The following is a 20,084-nucleotide window of genomic DNA, read 5'->3' on the forward strand; positions in this document are numbered from 1 at the left end:
GTCCTGACTAACGACTGGCCTGATTGCCCTATTTGCTCTGGTATCAGCATTACTAATCCTATGTTGCCTAAGCAGGCTGTTGTACAAACAATCCAAATTGAACCTCCCACCACCATATCGGTTTAGTGAAGGATTTAGCTGTTTTATGAAAATCGCTGCTTTTACTCCCCTTTCAGTAAGACTTTAGTTCGCTGAAGAAGCATCTTGGATAAGAAGCGAAATGTCCGACACCTTCAAAGAAGTACAGATGACGGCTGAAGAAACCTTTTCATCAATATCTTATCTTTTATATTGTCCTGACCCGGCCCCGGAGGCAAAACGTTTGCCCACTCCTGGTATAAACCTTTGGGAGAGAGAAATGTATACAGATTGAAGAAAATAGAAGTGGTTCGAGGAGTTGAACGAACAGTAGAAAAGGGAGGAACAGGCGGCTAAGCGGTGGAAAAGAGAACGTCTAGACAGCATTCATGATCCATCTGTCTGCCACTGTCACAGACACAGCCAGAGGCTACAACAAGATGGCCAAGTCCATCGCGACAGAACCAGTTTCCACCTCTTTCATCCTTTTGCTTTCATTTACATCCTCATTTTCTTTTCTTCTTACTCAAACTACCGGTTCTCACTTTTCTAATCCCATGCCACTCTTCTCCCACCCATCATGTTTTTAATATCTCCATCTCTCCCTCCAGCATTGATCTCACTCTATCTTTCTTTCTCTCTCTCGCTCCCTCCCTTCTCCCCCCTCTCCCCCTCTCTCCCTCTCTCTCTCTCCCCGCCACCCTCTGGGGACACCAGAAAATTACGACGATTGTACTCTCTTCCCATAATGTTGGCTGTAGGCAATTCCAGACAGCTCCATATTTTAAGTACCCGGCACAGGATTTTATTTAGTCGAAATGAAATGGAGTCCGCTCAACATTCAACCTGGAATAGAGGCAATAGTAAAAAGATTATAAGTAGCGTGCAGGGAGATGAAGCGTAGTGTGCAGGACAAGAAAGTGAATGTACAAATGAGAAGATTGAAGGGTTTGTGGTGAAACTCAAATGTGGTAGGGTGGTGGGCAGCCATTTACACACCGATCCGGTGCCAAGGATAAAAGTGCTGCTGTTAAAAGTTTTCCTCCTCCACCTTTAAGTTGTTGAGAGGGAACGGCGCAGCACATCAAAGTAGGCTGGCAGACAGCCACTGCGCTCCAATGGCGGGCGTCCTTCAGCCTCTCTCCCTCCTATCTCACTCTCTGCGTCTCCTTCTCTCTGTTTCCATTGATTGTGGCGAGTCGAGGGACCACTCTCATCTCCCGCCCCTGACAGTGGTACTCGGTAAGAAAAGAGGTGGTAGCTGGGGGGGCTCTTGAAAGCGGCACAGAGGTTCAAACAAAAAACAGGACTGAAACTGAAAGGTTGGAAATCTTTGATGGAACATGTGTCAGACTAATATCAAAGAGGAATTATTTTTACCCTCCGGCACCTGCAGCTACTTTTACTTGCTGCTGTTGCCGTTGTTAGAGCCTGACAAATAAATCCATAAAATGGGATTGAAAGCTTTTTTTTCCCATGAAGAACATGTTGAATGTGAAATTATGCACTGTCATTTTCACTATTTTAGGGTCACAGCGACATTCGCTTTTGTCCAACTTGTGGAAATATGTTGACAGCACTCTCAAAAACAACCACAATATGTGTTGTAAAATGCATTCCTTTAAGTCGTAAAAGGAAGTCTATTTTTTTTTCTTTTTAAAGAACCAATTGTTGCTTTTGTGCATGCCTGTATACCGATTGGATTGAATGACCCATTTTTATTGTGTTTATCTGCCACCTGACTATGTTTATTGCATAATGCAGCTAGCTAAGACAATAATCCAACTGACATTATCAGGAGGCCCATCAGCCATAAAACACAGAGACTGTAGCATTTGATTGATTATAGACATGCCACTAGAATTCCTTGAGCAAGGATGTGGAAGATCAGGACCAAAAATATGGACCTAGCGCTCTCGCTGGGGTTCTCAAATTTTGCCCTCCATACCTGTCTCGATGAACTATGACAGAGATTGAGAATGGGCCTTTCATGTTTATCATCAGCGATTTGGACATAATAAATGCTGTTACATATTCAGAAATGTCCATGCCACTCTAAAATTTAAAAAGCACTTTACAGAATGTTTATTTAAAAGGACAGAAAATGCACGTCTTTCTCTTCAAAGTTCCTTCTCATGCATTGGTACTCTCTTTGGCGTATTGCATCACGATGAACCAATTAACTTGCATATTAAGTTGTAGAATTTTGCATGAAAGACATTTTGAATTGATGTAAACTGTGCAGAAAAAAACCTCTTAAAGCAACTGACAGTGCATAAAACAAAGTACAGTAAACCCTGACCAATTTGCAAGTCACCATTTGCAAAAGATTGTGCAGAACTTAACAATGTTCTTTTTTACTCTTTACGTAAAGAGAACTGTGACTTCCTATGAAGTGTTTCGTAAATAAAAATGTCATTAAAACACAACAAAACACCCTCCAGACAGCAGTAGAGTTTACGCGAAAGACAACAAAAGAAGTGAAGAGGGCATCCTGCAAGCACTCACAGTTGAAGATCCCCGGTGGAGGGTGCTGGGTGACCACGGGGCAGTTCTCCTCATCGCTGTTGTCCCCGCAATTATTGAGCTGGTTGCAGATCAGTGAGCCCAGAGGCAAACAATTCCCATTGGTGCAGCGGAACTTGCACTCTATTCAAGCAGAAGGAAGTCAAAATCAGAGACTTGGAGGAACTACCGAGAATCATTTCAAATACATTGCAATGCACGTGGAAGTGCAGGTCGTGTGACTCGAAACAATGCGACAAAAATAATGTACCGCAGTGGCATTCCAAGGCTGTTAAAACTCAGCCGGTAAAATTTTGATTGAACACACAGAAAAGAAATAGAAAAAAAGCAATAACATTTTATGACTCAGGGCATGTTTGCAGGACCAAATGTAAAAAAGTAATTTCACAACTATCATGCAGGAGTGTGCCGGCTCTCCTCTTCCCACATGTCTGAATGTGCAAGGTCAAGTCATTTGTTTGGATCAGTCAGCCGCAAAGAGGCTTCAAGTCCTGTGCTTTGTCCACAACACACTTTGGAATGGAAGGAATTAAACAAGATAGACCAAACTGTCATTTCATGAAAATGTTTTTCATCCATCCATCCATCCAGCCATGCACTCACCCACAGTGTGTGGACATATCCCACAATTCCACAATCATATATATGTGACTGTATACATACAGTGTTGAAATCATTGTCCAAGAAAAAGTGAAAAATACATTCACACAGACTGGGCATTTAAGATTAGATTAGATTAGATTAGATTAGATTAGCCTTTATTACTCTCACAGTGGCGATATGTACTCTTCACAACAGCAGCAACATTATGAATGGAAGAGGAATGGAAGGGAAGAAGAACAAAATACAGGAAAGTAAAGGCAGCCACTCTCTCGTCACCATCTTGATGTCAAAGCAACAACAACAAAACTAACAAATAGCAATTCACGCACGCACACATTTTAACATAGAGCTTTGATAAAAGAAATAGAAGCGAGAAATGGTAAAAAGCCAGACTACAGCAAGAATTTCACTTTTTTTTTGCACAGTATGTGATTACGTATTTGCAAGCACCTCCAATTCCCACCTCGTAGAACCTGCTGCTATGGTACACCAAGTGCTGAATATAGATATGCTGAATTTCCTCATTTGGTCGAGTGCAAATGTTACCTGGCTGTCTCGGAGCAAAACTCACTGAAACACGAGAATGTTTTATCCTCGACTGGAAATACCATCAGGCAATAACCTGCTCTTGTGTTCTAACGCGGTATCTTTGAGCTATCCAATTTTTGAGACTCAAGATTATTGAAAAGCACTCCCTCCTTGCGTCAGGTGTTGAAATTTCAGGACAGTACTGCATTGAAAAACAGGATCTTCAAAAGCACCTTGTGGGCAATTGTGGGCAACTACTTTGCCCTCAATTGCGAGCCCTTTCCCTCAAATGTATATAGACTCCCGGAAAATACCAAGAGCTGGAAAGACTAGAAAAAGAAGAAACAGAATCAATTATTCAGAATCTTATCCTGTCTTGAAAATGCAGTACTCTGCACTTGAAACGTTGATGACGTTTTCACTGTGGTGAATGAATTGTGTGACATTTTATACCAGCACTCAGCACAACCAGTTGGTCCTTGACTCGTGAATGTCAAGCAGCCACGCTTCAAGGTCGCTGTCTAATAGCGAGTTCTGTTCCATGTCACAAACTCGGACTCGTTCTCACACACACGCACACACACGCGCACACACACACGCACACACACGCATAAACATTCACACACACACACACACACACACACACACACACACACACACACAAGCATACATACACACGTATACACACACACACACATTTGTCATTGTAAATATTAAACAGGTTTAACAGCCACGATTGTCAGCGATTTGTTTTTTTTTTTATGTCAGCCCTATTTTTTTACCCAAGCAGGACGGGGGGGGGGGGGGGGATCACGCTTCATATACTGTACCTGATGGTACATGGGAGGTGGGGGGGGGCACTCTTTACATAGTGTCCCTGATTGACTACAGGATATACAATCAGGACAATATTTCAAAGGCAGCTGAGAAATGTGTAGGTTGAAAATTCATTTTCATTCATTCGATTCATGTGCGCAACCTGCTTTAGACTGATTCCCATCCTCCTAAAACTCACTGATAAAACTCAATCAAAGGATCCATACCTCACTATAATTAAAAAAAAGTATTGTATCTTGTATTGTTTTAACAGGACATACAAGTTGTGCAACTAAATGCTAAACATTATCATTTAACAAAAAAAATTGAAAAGAAAATGGGAGGCTGACAACAGGATAGCTAATATAATGTAATTATATATATATATATATATATATATATATATATATATATATATATATATATATATATATATATATATATATATATATATATATATATATATGTGGTCTGACCTCTTCCTCCTTGTGATAGCAATTGCCGTTTGTGGATATTGGAACACTGAGATTCTAGTTGTTTCATGGTCAACCGTGTGGGTTTCGAAGTAACCATTCAGCCCCCATTCTCCGCATGGAACCCCTCTGACTAGGGTTGCTTGAGTAGTAGTATTCCAACAGAGCCATGTTATCGCATCTCGTCCATCTCCGCTTTGTTCCAATAGCCCAATTTCATCAAGGTGTCTCTGGTTCCCCAGCACCTGACGCAGACCTTGTTTGGCCGGGCGACGTCTGAGCCGGCATGTCATTCCATTTATTGTCTCTCATTGTGTGAGGTAGGCATTAGCGTGAAGGGACTTGCCCAAGGACCCACACTGGATGTTGTAATATTTATTCAACAAGATCTTAGATGGTGAACAGATGCCTGAAGAATGGAGATGAAGTGTACTCGTGCCCATTTATAAGAACAAAGAAGATGTGCAGAGTTGTACTAACTACAGAGAAATAAAGTTGATGAGCCATACAATGAAACTCTGGGAAAGAGTAGTTGAAGCTAGACTAAGAGCAGAAGTGAACATTTGTGAGCAGCAGTATGGCTTAATGCCAAAAAAGAGTATGACAGATGCAGTGCTTGCTTTAAGAATGCCGATACAGAAGTACAGAGAAGGTCAGAAGGAATTGCATTGTGTCTTTGTAGATCTGGAGAAAGCGTATGACAGGGTGCCCAGAGAAGAGTTGTGGCATTGCATGAGGAAGTCTGGAGTGACGGAAAAGTATGTTAGAGCGGTGCAAGACATGTATCGTGACTGTAAGACAGTTGTGAGGTGCGCTGTCGGTGTGACTGAGGAATTCAAGGTGGAGGTGGGACTCCTCCAGGGGTCAGCTCTGAGCCCCTTCTTGTTTGCTATGGTGATGGACAGGCTGACAGACGATGTTAGACAAGAATCTCCTTGGACCATGATGTTTGCAGATGACATTGTGATCTGTAGGTGGCGGAGAAACTAGAGATGTGGAGATATGCCCTGGAAAGGAGAGGAATGAAGATCAGTCCCAGCAAGACGGAATATATGTGTGTGAATGAGAAGGATCCTAGTGCAAGAGTGATACTACAGGGAGAAGAGATAAAGAAGGTGGAGGATTTTAAGTACTTGGGGTCAACTGTCCAGAGCAATGGAGAGTGTGGAAAAAAGGTGAAGAAGCGTGTCCAGGCAGGCTGGAGAAAAAAATCAGGTGAGATGTGTGATAGGAGGGTTTCAGCTCGGATGAAAGGGAATGTGTATAAAACAGTGGTGGGACCAGCCATGATGTTTGGACTGGAGACGGTGCCACTGACGAAAAGACAGGAAGCAGAGCTGGAGGTAGCAGAGCTGAAGATGTTGAGGTTTTCTTTGGGAGTGACCAGGTTGGATAGGATCAGGAATGAGTACATTAGAGGGACAACTCATATTAGAGGCTTTGGAGAGAAAGTCAGAGAGGCCAGAGTGAGATGGTTTGAACATGTCCAGAGGAGAGAGAGTGACTATATCGGGAGAAGGATGCTGAGCCTTGAACTAGCAGGAGACCGAGAGGAAGACCGAAGAGGAGGTTTATGGATGTGGTCAAAGAGGTAGCCGGTGTGAGAGAAGAGGATGCACAAAACCGGGATAGATGGAGGACACTGATTCGCTGCGGCGACCCCTGAAGGGAAAAGCCGAAAGGAAAAGACGAAGTCATTAATTGATTTTTATGTCCTTAAATCTGAAGGTAACAAACAGCATTCCAGTGTTTAAATATGCAGGGTGCATGAGTCAAACCCAAAGCTTAAAGTGGAAATAAACATTCATTGCTTGCTTGAATAATGCATGGAAGTAAGCTGTGTTTTAATAATTTTGCCCGCTACACTTGATTGAAAAAAATGGTCATATGATGGACATTCTAAACAGATCTGGGTATTGGAAATACAACTATTGCTCTCTTGTCACATTTTTGCTTTAAATGGACCCATGAATATATTTTTTTTAACATATAACATATTTTATTCAGGGCCGCAGAGATGCTGGAGGCCATCCCAGCTGACGTTGGGCAACATTTTCGCAAAAGTTGCACATGTTCCACCTTAACTTATTGTTGCAATTCATATTGTACTGAGGCATATTTGCCACCTAAATTGCAATTCGTTTGGCTCATGTGGCCACTCGTTATTTAAGATATTACTGTATGATTTTTCATGTCTTCTACATCATTTCAATTGGAGAAATCATTATGTCATGGCTTACACCGAAGCGTTCTTTGATGTCACGGTAGATAATCATTGTGCTTTTCTAATCAGGTGTCACTAATGAACCACTTGGTGGTAGAAACATACGTATGTTACATGTCATCAACGTCTCATTTTTCATGCTGTAGATAGAATGATCTCAATGTGAAAAGGAGTTATGCAGAAATAGCGGCTCCGCGGTCCTCATTGACTCATCATACTCACATATGAAAAAAGATGCATTCCAAACAAATGCCCAAGGACGGCATAATGGCCACGCGTTGCTAAAATGAGCATCTGCCTCCAGTCTGCCAAGCGGTGGATGCAACACCCTGTGCAGCCGCACGCGTACTTGTCAATGTTTTTTGTCAGTCTGCAAGTCTTCATCCTCTGTGGGATGGAGTCACTTCTAGTTTCAGAACACTGCAGGACTTGAAAGGAAACGGAAATAGCGACCAAAAATAGTCTATCTTGCAGCATAATTTCCATGACCTTTAACGGAAAGCGTTATTTCAATAGTGAATGAGCGGTCCTGTAATCTTCTTGTTTTAATTGAGAGGTCATAGATGTTTGACTTGAATGTGACAGTAATTCTTTTGTCTGTCTTACTCTGATTCTCCACTCTTTGGTACTTCTCGTCTTCCTCTGCCCCCTTTCATATCCTCTCGTTCTTCTTCCGCTCAGCACTCACATTCATTGCATTCACACGCTTTCAAGAGTCGACTTTAATGCCGTCATGCATGGATGTACAGCCAATGGCATGCAGTTGCATCTAATCCCAAAGTACACATATTGGAATATAGAGAGCAAAATGAAAGTGCCAAGTATAATTATACGATTCTGTATGAGTAATTATATTCCATGGTAAACATAAAGTAGGTTATATCGTGGAAAATTATAATTGATGTACATTTATCTCTAAATATGTCCAGTATTAAGGCATGGCAAGTGTAGAAGAGCCGCATAGACAAAAGCGAATAGCAATATGCAAAACTGTGAAAGTTGAGTGCAGCACGGAGGACCATTTTTAGGGCAGTGGTGCAAACTATTGCGTCCTACTCTGATGGGGTGCGTCTTTGACTATGTTTTGGGCTTTACCAAACTTTACCAAAGCATTGTTTATGATACCTCTCTGAGCTTATCCACCCCTACACACCTTCCCGGCACCTCAGTTCGACTGACCAGACATTATGAGATGTGCCAAAAACTAATCAGAGGCTAAGAGTGGATCAAGCCTTTTCCGTTGCTGGTCCCACCCACTCTCTGGAATCACATGCCACTGAACATTCGGCAAGCCCCCTCGCTGCCCATCTTTAAAAACCATCTCAAAACTCACTTGTACTCTTTGGCATTCGACTGAGCATCATTCCAACTTGTTCTTGGTTTCACTCCTTGGTGCTTTCTACTAACTTTGTGACTGTTTTTTTTCCTGTATATGATACCTGCCCATGTTAAGCGCTATGTTGCAGCTTCAGCTGTTGTTGGATTGGATTGGATTTGCCTTTATTAGTCTCACAGTGGAGAAATTTGCATTTCACAGCAGCAAAGTGATGAAAGGAATAAAAAAAAAGAAATACATGAGCTGCTGGAAAGCGCTACACGATATATAAAAATCAATTTCTATTGTATTGTATTGTATTGTATAAATGTTCTCAATGAAGGCTAACTGGATGCAACAGACATAACTATACTGCTTGGCTCAACTAGAAGTCCTGCGTTTGGGTGTTCAATTCAGCTCCTTTTTTGTAGCTTTTGCATACATCATTGCAAACATTGTGTATGCATTTTTTTTTAAACTGTCGGAGTGATTCACAAAACGTCACATGATAACGAAGATTCCCCCCCCCTGCTTTAATGATTTGCTACACTGACCTTTAAAGTAGCGTTTATTGGACAATCCCCTTGTTCTTAGCTTTTTAAATCACTTAAGGGTGCTAATTTCTTATCCATTATATTTGAGGGACTTAAAATCTGCTGCTGACATGTTGCCAGCCATGCGTCATTTTCACGTCTATAATGAAACCATTTACAGTATATGTTACATGTTTGCGAAGAAGAGGACTTTGCATAATTGAGTGTGCAAATGAGGGGGTTTATGTTTTATTTATATTATAGACAATATTTTAGAGCCTGGCTTCTTTTTTGTGCCCTTGACTGAAAGTATTGACATGAATTGAGAGGATAGGTGGGGAGGAAGATGAAGAGGGAGAGACAAGTGGCTCGGGAAAAAAACAGACCAGATGAGGATGAAAGAGGAGGCAGCGAGATGGCAAGCTAGACAATCGACTAATAGATATAAGACAGCGTGAGGAAAAGCAAGACAGGGCGAGTCACTGAGGCTTTGCTAATTGCCACTTAGAAAAAAAGAGGAAACGTCTCTTTCCACAGAATGGTCATGCTGGCTTGTATTTTCAATCAGATTTCTGTTCCTTCAATTGACACCCATTTCTCCACCCCTCTACACCCCTGCTGCTGTCTAGACCAGACCAGAACAAGCTGTACTTGTGAGAGGAAGAGGAAAAAATGCAGTATCATTAGGTTGCTTGCAGCCAAAAGGGCAAATCACAGGGACTGACTGCCACAAGGAGACGGCCTGCAAAATGCTCGTTAGAAGACCATCTTGTACTTCCTACTAGCCGGACCTGCTTCTCTTTTAGGTGCGCATAATAAACCATCGAGTTGTGCACCACCCCATCAGGCGGCTGAATTTCAAAGGAACTGTATTTTGATTCTGGTCCGTCTCACGTCTAGGCCAAGGACAAATGAGAAAAGTGAGGAAATAAAATAATAAAGCGCTCAGAAAACATCAAAGTTGATTGTTTGCCATACGGCAACCTGACAAGTAAAAACCACACTGGCCTCTGAATCATTTGCCATTGAATTGCCAATCTGCATGTGTGTGAGTGTGTGCGCGCACGTGTTTATACGTATTATATTATGTATATATTATTATAATCTTCATTATATTATATTATATTATATTACTATCTTTTATAAGCGGTCCTCGAGGGCCGCTTTCCTGCTTGTTTTTCATCTCTCCCTGCTGCAAAACACCTGATTCAAATGATCAGCTCATCAGCAAGCCATGCAAAGGCCTGATAACGGCCTTGGTCATTTCAATCAGGTGTGTTGCAGCAGGGAGAGATGAAAAACAAGCAGGAAAGCGGCCCTCGAGGACCGGAGTTTGAGACCCATGGTCTAGATGAAACATTGAAAGTATAGTATATCATATTGATCGACATTCCATGCGATTTCCTGCAGATGAGACTAGTGCATAACATTTGAACATTCTTTATTGACTATTGAAAACTCAAGGTTAATTTTCACAATCGAGTGTCAAACTTAAAAACACTGTCATAATTTGGCTTGCCCATTGTCAGCTTCAAATCTGGGATCGTGTACATATGCCCACACATGCGAGAGTATTATTGCATCGCACACATTAAGCCTGTACCAAAACAACACGTATTCACACACCACGGGGTCGTCCTGGCGATGCATCACAGCACGAAGGCGACGCCGGAAGGCAGATCCAAAATAACATCTTAAACTTTGTAACCTCTATCACCGACTGAATCAGAGGAGATCGGCGGTCTGGCTGCCTGCTCAGCTAAACAAATCAAGACTGGGTTGTGCAAGCTTGCACCGAAAAAAATATGTGCCTTTGCCACAGGGAAAAAAAAAGGAAGAAGCCAGAGAAGAAATGGTGTCCTTTTCAGAAGCCCTTTCAACACTGCCTTTTTTGTCCATCATCAAATCATTTGCTCACCACTGCGCAATATTAATTATGAGATGCCGTGCCACCTCACTACATAAACAAATGAATGAATGAATGAACTACTATCATCTTTGATAGATGGATGAGTACAGGTGTGCCCAGAGAGCGACTGCCGACCAATTCAGGGTGTGCTCTTAAGTAAAGTCAGCTGGTAAAAGTTCAAAGTCAGCTTTATTGTCAAATATGCTAATGTGCATGACATACGGCACATATGAAATTACAGTCCTCTCATACCCAGCATGCAAGGCACTTATCATGACTTTTACAAACATAATAAACATGAAAACACCAATTTGTCGGGAGAGGGGAAGTTACAACACAACTGTGACCCTGGTAAAAATACCCTATATGGCACAAGGAAGGAACGGACGGCACTCTAGAACAGGCCTGATCTAATTGCCGGTAGGTGACGTCCAGCCCGTCTCGCCGGTCTCTGACCAGCCTGTCCTGTCAGTGAAGCCACAATTAAAACATAAATACGATTTGCTTTTCTTTTGAAGTGCACTTGCGGGCAGTACAGGGAAACAAGAGCAAGGCTCATCATCAGCTTCTCAAATTGAGCAACAGTGTTGCAATATTTAGTGACTTTTTCAATTGCTCCGGAGATTTAATTTACAGTTCTCCAACATTGCCAACACCGGTCCTCAAGTGAGCAATGTTCTCATTCCGTGCATGTTGGACTCCCAAAACAAAATGGCAAACGTGTTTGCTGTTGTTGCTTAAATTGTGTGGTCGCAATCTAAGTGGAGACTGTGATATTCTGGAAGAAACTGACATGGTATCTGAAACGATACAATGGCAGTAAAACAGAATCACATTAAAGCTCGTACCTCAACAACTTCACATTTGCATTAAATTATAATAATTAATATAAGGATAAGAAATATAATACTTATCAGAAAGTTAAAAAAATAGTAATTATTTGTAACTATTAATAAATAAGTGAAACATTTTCAATTTTCTTTAGTTCATATACAATCAATCCTGGGCTGTTTTGATATGTGACGGTATTACACAGAAGACAAAGTGAACAGACTTAGCATAATATTTCTTACTGATGTCCACTTCAAAAAAAACATTTACTTTTAAGATTTCCAATGTGTCGCAACAGCTCTGAAATTATTCCCATTAGCCACTACATTCGAGTCATTAATAGCAGTTTGCTGCAACAAATTGTCACGACCCTCTGCAGACTTATTTGATTGTTTCTTGAAAAATGAGAATAGGTTTGTTTGCATCCCGTGTTTAATGTCTTTTAGAGTTTTACTCATCTTCTATTACATTGTAACCTTCTGTCATATTCGATGATGTAAATAACGCAATGCACCATTGGTAAATGAATATTCCATTCGCCCTTTTGGCAGATCACAGAAAAGCCAGAGATATCCTCTACTCCAACTTTGGAAGGCATCGAAACAAATGCAAGGTGATTATGGCTAGATATTAGGAAGATGGCGGACGATGAAAGTTAAAACTTCTGAAAGAAAATGAGCCGTTTTCAATTGCTGTTTAACTAAATTTGTTTCTTTAGCTATTTTAACAGGAGTATATCACATGTGGTGCGGATCAGCAATATAAGCTAATCGTAATAGACATTTGCCGGTGTTGGCACAATAGAGCTACAAAGTTGCGCCAGTGGCTGTCAAAATGCGTAAATGGTGCAAGGGCGCGGCACAGATGCATCCCTGAAAATGTGATCTGTAATGCAAAAGGTTTTAAATTGGTGGATTACTCAAAAACTGCAAAACCAGGAGGCAGCGCAAATTCACATGTGCATCGTGATTTTTGAACATGATATGTTCCAAGTGGGATTGTAGGGTCTCAGAAACATCAAATATAGCATAGTAGATGGCTGGTAGAATACTTGCAACTCAGTCAACCAAACGGCAGATGTTCAGAATCAATCTTCAGGTTCAATCCTACACGCCAAGTTTATTAGAGATGAATAATAGGGATGTGTTTGAAGCCTCGGGCACAAGAGCGGGCGGCCAGAGGCGGCGCTTCCTCTAATAACCCTGACCTGTCAGTTACTTAACGGATGGTCAAGGGCTCCACACGGAGACAGCTCAATATGGATAGACTTTGGTGGAAGACCACACCGCAAGAGGCGGACTACAAAGAGGGAGGAGGAGATGATAGACAGTTTAAGATAAACTGAGAGCGGCAGAGAAAGGTGACCAGTGACAGAGATGAAGATTGCATCCAAACGAGAAAACTGGGACTCAACTTGTGGATGACTTTGCAGGAAAAGCTTTGTGATTGCTTATTTGAAAATATGGGAGCAAAAATGATGAAGTAGGGGGAGGCTTACTCTAAATTTTACTTTGCAGTCAGTCAGAGGACCAGAGGCATTGACAGTCACGTCATTTCCTCTCCTTTCTTCAAGCAGCCATATAGCTGGATAAGTAAATTCAGCTGCAGCCGTTCAGTCACCAAAAGTGACACTCTCTTCTCTTTTGCAGCCAAGATTTAATTGTGTTTCATTGATACATGAAAAAAAAACACGGAGACACATGGAGAAAAATAATCTGAAATGTGGCATTTGAACAATGCCGTGTAGAGCTTTCTGCACCATCAAGCCCACAGCTGCAACCCCCAGAAGCAGCTTGTTAACATTCAAACACGTCTTTTGCTTTTGTCGTTTGGGGCTGTGGGGTGGTTGTTAACCACTTGCCAAAAGTGGTTAGACTTTGGTTTTTGGCTTCTTTTATAACCCGAAGCACATGTTAGTTACCATAGTTGCTTTTGTCTACGGGAGGACTCAGACGTGAATGCTGAAATACATAAAAGGCACGCTGAGAATAGAGTTGAGACATTTTTGGGGGAAATTGTTTTTGGACTTCACACATGGCCCCCAACTCTTCACACAATTGCTGATTAAATGTTATTACATTACATATCAACCACTTTATCCTCACAAGGATAGCGCCCGTGCCGCAGTCAATTCCGGCTGTCATCGGGCAGTTGGCGGGGAACACCCTGAACCGGTTGCCAGCCAATTGAAACGCACACAGACACGAAAAACCAGCCATGTTCATCCTCACCGCAATTGACAATTTGGAGTGTTGAATCAGCTTGCCATGCATGTCTATGGAATGTGGAAGGAAACAGGAGTACCCGGAGAAAACACATGCGTCCATGGGGAGAACATACAAACTCCACACAGGGAGGAAAGAGCGGGGATTGAACCCATGAACACTGCACCGCAAGGACGATGTTGTAACCACTCAATGACTATATCAAAGGAATCGATGCCAATAGCCCTGTGTCCAACGAACGGCACCCACGTAGACCAACCCATTGTCAACCCGCATCGTCAACTACAACTACAATGTACTTATAATGTTGTGTAACAAAATATAATATCTGCTACACAAATGAATAACCTAAGTATGATTACCCGTTTAGAACAAATATGATATTACACTAATATGGCACACTATTAGGCTTGGGATGTTGCCGTTGCCCTTGACAACAATGCTAGATTCTCACATGAGCGGATTAGGAATTTAAAATCAAATAGTTGATATGATAATGTTAGAGGGTAACATAAGGCATCGGCGTAATTAATTTGGGGTTGTTTTTTTCCCTGCAATAACCCAATATGTATTACATTCAAATGCGGTGTAGAGAAAAATGCAATTTTGATATGACTGTATACCTGTCGTCAGCCATCATGTCACAAATTAAAAAGTTTGTTTTTCTTTTTTTTTCTTTTCATTGATTGATATCTAAACAATCAATTCATTTGAAGCATAAAACTAAAGTGTCGCTGTCGAGTTTCATATACAAGTACTTATAACGATGATGGAGTCCTCTATAAAACCCTAAGATATTGTCAGTTGTGCTGTGGGAAATGATCGAAGATGTACAGCATACATATGCGGTCTACAGCCTGACATTGTATTAGTGTAGTACTCTTCCAAATTGTAAGGGATCAGCAGCAGCTTGCTTATGGTTCAAGACAAGCAAATTTCGCAGCACGAAACCTAACAACGAAAGGTATTTTTCATTTAGATTTTCGCGCAACGGCAACAATGTTCCCAAAGCTGGTCGCACACTCGAAGGGCACAAGAAATCCTATCCGACGCAGTGAGCGTACTGCAAATGAATGATACAAACATGATGGCAAGTTTTTATTCAGCAATTTTACTGGTCCGATTTGGTCCCTGGCTTGTCACATGAAAAGAATCAGTATGGCTAGAAAGCTATTGAAGCAGACGTACACAGGATGGACTGATTACAAGTCTAGACAGATTGTGTTAATTTATTTTACCTGACATGAACTACGCACAGTAAACAAACCTTGCCGCTATTGACCACTGATGTCTGCCTTTCTCTGAATGTCAGTGGTTGTGTTTATTGGCAATGACAACCACACCCCCCGACCCCGCAGGACCTCTGTTGAAACAGACCACAACAGACTAACACACAAACACGTACTCACACGCCGGCAAGTGTGCAAGACAAATGCATTACGCAACAGATGCCTTGAAAAACAAAAGAGAAGACAGGCAATACTTTTCCATATTCATAATAGTTGACCTCACTTATCATAACAACAAGTAAATGTTTCCAGGTTCCAGAAAATATTTCAAAGAGAAATATGTACTTTCATTGGTTGTGTATACATATTTGGGTCTCTACAGTGCTTTCCCATTCATCAAATGTTAAACCACAAAATATAGTACATTTTTTCTGAAAATATGTCTTCATACTAGCCATTAAAGATGACGTCAATTCAGAAAATGTCTTCACAGTCATGTTTTGTGCAAGACCACTCGTTTAAACACACTTTTTTTGCTGAATACTGTGTTGGTGGATTAAGGACCAAACAGCAAAATACACCTGTTTTATCCAACTCAAGTAGTGGCCATTTTGCGCTAACAGAAAATGAGTCATGGCTCAGCTTGTGAATGTCACATGACCAAACCATGAAACAAGTGAGTCGTGATTGGTCGTTAACTGAGCGCATAGGCACTGTAATGTCTTTTTTCACTTTGGTCAGTCATTGATAATAATAATAATAATAATAATAATAATAATAATACATTTAATTTCAAGCGCCTTTCAAAACACCCAAGGACACTTTACAATAAAAACAATAAAACAAAGCACATAACAATAAAACCATAAGTAAAATTATAAATAATAAAATAGCATATTATATATATATATATATATATATATATATATATATATATATATATATATATATATATATATATATATATATATATATAATATGACATTGAAAGCAATTTTAAACAGATGGGTTTTGAGGTGGGACTTGAAAATAGGGAGGGAGTCAATATTACGGATATTGGGTGGAAGTGAATTCCAGAGTTTGGGAGCAGAGCGGCTGAAAGCTCTGCATCCCATCGTGGTGAGACGGGCAGAGGGCACATAGAGGTGAAGGGAGGATGAGGATCTGAGGGACCGAGAGGGAACGGAGATTTGAAGCAGGTCAGACAGATAGGGATGGACAAGGTTATGGATGGCTTTGAATGTAAACAGAAGTATTTTGAATTCAATACGATGTTTAACAGGTAGCCAGTGGAGTTGCTGGAGGACAGGGGTGATGTGGTGAAAGGAGGGGGTTTTAGTCATGATCCGGGCTGAAGAATTTTGGACTAGTTGGAGTTTATGGAGAAATTTCTGATTGACACCGAAGAGAAGTGAGTTACAATAATCCATGCGGGATAAGGATAGCAGCAGAGTGAGGGGTGAGCGAGGGACGGAGACGATTGATATTACGGAGGTGGAAATATGCAGACCGAGTGATGTTATTTATATGGGAGTGAAAAGATAGTGAGCTATCGAGGATGACACCCAGGCTCTTGACCTGAAGGGAGGGGGACACGGTTGAACTGTCAATGGTGAGAGAGAAACTGTAAGTTTTGTGTAGGGTGGATTTGGTACTGACAAGGAGAAGTTCAGTTTTTTTCACCGTTAAGGTTGAGAAAGTTATAGTGTTGTGCGGCGAGAAAGCAAGCAGGTGGAGAAAATGATAAAAGTTCACTCAGCCAGATCCAGAAAGGGTATTGTGAGTTTTCTTTATTTGACGTCTCAATTGATATTAATTTTCGGCTGACCACAGGTAACACTGCTCTCCAGGCTGTCCTTTCTCCCTCTTCTTCCTCTTCGAAGTGACTGGCTCAGTCTGTTTTAAAGGTGCTTCACCTGAGCTTCTGGCCAATCAGGTCCCAGCAGCAATTGGCCATTCCCAGGTGGTTGCAATCACCTTCTCAGAGTCAATTAGTGGTCGCCCAACTCTACTGTTTTGGATGGGGAGAAATGCGCACCTTTCTCCCATCCAAAATCCAGAAAATACATAAATATTTCTTTTGGCATCATGACATATGGGAAAGCCAGGATTTAATTTCTGAGAGGCAAAGTGAGAGGGATGAAGGTGGAAGAAAGGCGTCGGGTTTGCTGGAGAGGTAGAGTTGGGTGTCATCCGCGAAGCAGTGAAAGTGAATGACAAACTTACGGAAAATATTGCCAAGAGGAAATAGTTAGATTGGATTGGATATGCCTTTATTAGATATATATGGTTATTAGATAATAAAGAGAAGGGGCCCCAGGACAGAACCTTGAGGCACACCAGAGGACATAGGAGAGGACCGTGAGGTGAACGAGTTGATTTGAATAAATTGTGAGCGATCGGAGAGATAGGAGTGAAACCAGCGAAGTGGCGTGTCCGTGATGCCTAGGGTGGAAAGTCTGTCGAGCAGGATAGGGTGGGAAATGGTGTCAAAAGCTGAGGTCAGGTCGAGAAGGATGAGGATGGAGAGTGAACCGGCATCGGCTGCCATGAAAAGATCATTCGTGATTTTTATGAGAGCCGATTCAGTACTGTGGGCGGAAACCAGACTGGAATTGTTCGTAAAGGTTATTGTGAGTGAGGTGAGAGTGAAGCTGGGACGCAACTGTTTTTTCAAGGATTTTGGCGATGAATGGAAGGTGGGAAATTGGACGTAGGTTATTGAAATCGTTTGGATCTGAGCCAGGTTTTTTCAGGATTGGAGTAACAGCTGTGGTTTTGAGTGGGATAGGAACAATTCCAGTTGGTAATGAGGAGTGAATAATGGTTGAAATAAATGGGAGAAGAGAGGGTAGGCAGGACATGAGAAGGATAGTAGGGAGGGGGTCAAGCTGAAAGGAGGAATTCTTGGATTTGGTGATTATGTCTGAGATTATAGAGGGATGGGGGAGTTCAAAAGCAGAAAGTAGTTGGGAAGTAGTAGAAAGGCTGGGAGAGGGGGGGACAGAGGACCCGAGGTGCTGATGGATTTTGTTGATATTTTCGCTAAACATAAGCAGAGCGTTGCATGTATCCGAGGAATAAAAGTGTGAGGGGAGAGAAATAGGAGGTCGTATGATTTTGTGATAGAGGCAAAAGAGGACCCGTGTCTTTCCAGGATTAGAGTCAATGAGTCCAGAGTAATATTGCGATGTGGCGCGTGAGATTGAGTCCTTGTAATGGGTGAGGTGAGCTGTGTACATACGATACGGTTGTGGTTGTTGTTTTTGAATATTGCCCATAAATAAAATTACCGTGTCTTCCAATGTATAAGGCGCACTCATAAACCTTGATTTGACCCTGCAGGTGCGACGTATATGTGAAGTAATATTGAGCCACAACAGGCCTCGCAACGACTGCCAACAGCCACGACTCCATTTCCCCCTACTATATAAGAATTAGTGTCTAACCCCAGTCTTTACGTTAGCGCCTTATAATGTGGTGTACCTTATACTTGGGTGTGATAATCCTGTAAGAGGCAAACTTACATAAAGCATATATCAGATAACAATGCTCTGATTAATTTTGTGGCAAAATGAAGAGTAAATGATTGTTAATGTTATACTAGTAGTGAGTGAAACTATGGCCCGCGGCCAGATCTGGCCCATTGGGATTTTTAATTCGGTCCGCAGCTGTTTTCTTTGCTACAGCTACAAATGCTGCAAAAAAGCTCCACAAATAAAGATGTATTGTCTTGTGTTATGTATTGATGAAGATGTCTATTTACACCCTTTATTCCTCCCAATGAGTATGGAAGCTCAACGTGAAGTCGAAATTCAGCCTGTGTTGTTTATGTCGCGGCACAATCACTGGATGAATAATGTTATTCAGGTCGTATGACACACCTGCCCACACTGTTACACCGTCACCACTAAAAGCTCGTCTGGTGACAACTGTGGCTGATGCACCCAGCTCTCTTTGACCTCTACAACATTGTCTGTGGCCATAATTTCTGGTCAGCGCAAATTGGCTCTGATCAGAGAACAGGACTGAGGCCTAATGGTCTTTCGTTCAGCGTTTATGCCCATTGGCCCATGCTCGTCAACGATGCCTCTGCCTAGTGGCATGATCAGATGGATGTAAGCTGATGGGATGTTCGAATGGTCCGATGTGACACCTGAGACCCGCTCACCTCCCTTCAACGCAGTTGAGTGGCATTCATCATCCGGTGTCTCAGGGCATTTTTCACAATGGAGCAGTTATCATTTTTGGATGTGGATAAAGAGTGTCCACTTGTACCTCTGTCTATAACTTTTTCAGTCTCTCTGTATCTCAGCTGACGACACTCTGTCACACTTCAAGTTCCGTCTCAGAGCATCCTAATTGGAGCATCACACTGGCAAAGTACTGTCAATCCATTTTTAGGTGTCGTCTTGGTCTCATGATATCAAAATGTGAAAAGTAGGACAAAGATAACTGTTTAAACACCAGCTCTAATTCACCCTGGACATTTGTTGATCAATTCAAAGATTAAACATCTGTTGTTAAGAGCAACATGTGCAAAAGGTGCTGAAACATTTGATAGTTGCTTAAGGGCATTCAAAAGCTTCGGGACGGTCACATGAAGTTCACCTGCAAAGGATTTAATACATTTTCACCCAAAAATGAAATACCCCGACATCAGTGTGTGTGTGTGTGTGTGTGTGTGTGTGTGTGTGTGTGTGTGTGTGTGTGTGTGTGTGTGTGTGTGTGTGTGTGTGTGTGTGTGTGTGTGTGTGTGTGTGTGTGTGTGCGTGTGTGTGTGTGTGTGTGTGT

The 20,084-nt window shown here is 41.7% G+C and overlaps 1 long non-coding RNA gene across 1 annotated transcript in view; it reads right to left on the reverse strand.

Annotated features, from left to right (window-relative positions):
- Positions 1-2,591: 2,591 nt before the first annotated feature.
- The window catches only part of LOC148896128 (uncharacterized), a 70,668-nt gene continuing 53,175 nt past the window's right edge, over positions 2,592-20,084 (reverse strand). The window contains exon 3 of the long non-coding RNA XR_016115233.1: positions 2,592-2,727. This is a non-coding gene — a long non-coding RNA (uncharacterized LOC148896128). The remainder of the gene's footprint in view (positions 2,728-20,084) is intronic.

The sequence above is a fragment of the Hippocampus bargibanti genome, linkage group LG06, assembly GCF_051943395.1.
Source record: "Hippocampus bargibanti isolate YZ-2025 linkage group LG06, ASM5194339v1, whole genome shotgun sequence".
NCBI lineage: Eukaryota > Metazoa > Chordata > Actinopteri > Syngnathiformes > Syngnathidae > Hippocampus > Hippocampus bargibanti.